The sequence below is a fragment of the Glandiceps talaboti genome, chromosome 6 (assembly GCF_964340395.1).
Source record: "Glandiceps talaboti chromosome 6, keGlaTala1.1, whole genome shotgun sequence".
NCBI lineage: Eukaryota > Metazoa > Hemichordata > Enteropneusta > Spengelidae > Glandiceps > Glandiceps talaboti.
In genome coordinates, this window is record NC_135554.1 from 11,753,459 (window position 1) to 11,755,079 (window position 1,621).

Genomic DNA, 1,621 nt, shown 5'->3' on the forward strand with positions numbered 1-1,621 from the left:
AAAGAATGTTCGCTTAATGTTCTTCGCATGAGCTCTTTGGTAATGGATATTCTCATTAGTTGAATCTTCTGCCTTTGGTGTTTTTTTTTATATTTTATTTTTTAGAAAAGCCCCTTTCCTATGTATTGTTTAGGTTGAATTGAATTCTTGTTATGGGGCCGTGCAAGATTACATACAATTGTTGCTGACTTGGTCTATAATTTGCAATGTTGAGAAGATCATGTTTTTTACTCGTCTGTGTGTGTATATTACTGTTTCCTGACGCCTGCCATGGCAGGTACTTTTATCTTCAATACATTTGGCAATAAAATCTTCAGCATCAATGTCCAGCATTTGTTTATGGCCTTCTGGTACCATTACACGTCTTTTCTTTAATCTTTCTGCTTCAATGAGAAATTCAGCCTTTCTCTTTATAGCTTTCTTCTTTTTCTCTTATTTTGTCACTGGAAGGATACATGACTCAGTATTTTTCAATGTTTCCTCCAAACTGTCAATACGGTTGTGTATTCGACCAAGCTGGACTTTTGTCCAACTGTCTTTCTTTTTTTCATGCATGTTTTTAAAACTTGCAATCTTTTTCGAGACATCACACTTTTTTAGCTTGCACTATAAAGAGTCCTTGTAAGCATTTGATATGCACGTAGAATGCCCTGGTTCCCGGTTGATCACCAAAGTCAAGCTACGCGTGAATAGTATTTGGATTTGGATAGGATACCATCTTGGAATACCACGTGCTGTAAGCGTTCCTCTTTGTCACTCTCAACTTTGGTTTTGGCTACCATCTTTATTTTGGACTTTTAAAAATCTGCAAATGCCTACGGCCATACCAGGTAGAATACCCTGGTACCCGTTTGATCATCACAGCTAAGCTACGTCTGGCGTGATTAGTACTTGCATGGGAGACCGCCTGGGAATGCCACGTGCTGTAAGCAATCATTTTTGTCACTCTCAAATTTGGTCTTGGCTGCCATTTGTATTATGCTCTATAACATGTCCCTTTCAACACTTGCGATTGATAGGCATTAAAGTTAGGCGTTAAGACAAGGGAATTTCCTTCAAAGATGTACAGTTATATTTTAAAAGAGAATGTATTTTGTGTTTCAGATGAGATCTTAAGAGAGTGATGCTCTGACCAAAACCAGCTAAAGATGCAATTAAAATGACGTATGGTCTTATTCATAAAATATTCAAATATCAGTTCGAACTAAACGTGAAAATTTTACACAAAACACATTTTTTTTGTAATCATTCGACTCTTAATTCTAAAATCTTCATCAAAATGCACCATACTGCTGTATTAGTGTTCTTATTTAACGCATATCGATTACAGTTCTCGGTATATATCTTCAATGTATGATTTAGTTTCACAATTCAAGGTCTTCGTCAGACCCAATTCTGTTACGGCGAGACACCTGAAAACAACAAAACAAGGGCAAGTTAATGACCTACGAATTGAATAGCAACATTTCTTCATTATCTCATTGTTTTAAAGATTATAAACTTGGCCTTGTCGTAAGTGGTTATTCTCTGATTTGAAACAATTGGCCTTCAACTCTCGCTTAGCCATCTGAATGTATGATTTTGCTTTTCATGAGTTGTCGTCCAGAAATTTGGACGCAAA

The 1,621-nt window shown here is 36.4% G+C and overlaps 1 pseudogene; it reads left to right on the forward strand.

The window, feature by feature from the left end:
* The first annotated feature begins 813 nt into the window (after positions 1-813).
* On the forward strand, positions 814-932 carry LOC144437087 (5S ribosomal RNA; annotated as a pseudogene).
* The last annotated feature ends 689 nt before the right edge of the window (positions 933-1,621 follow it).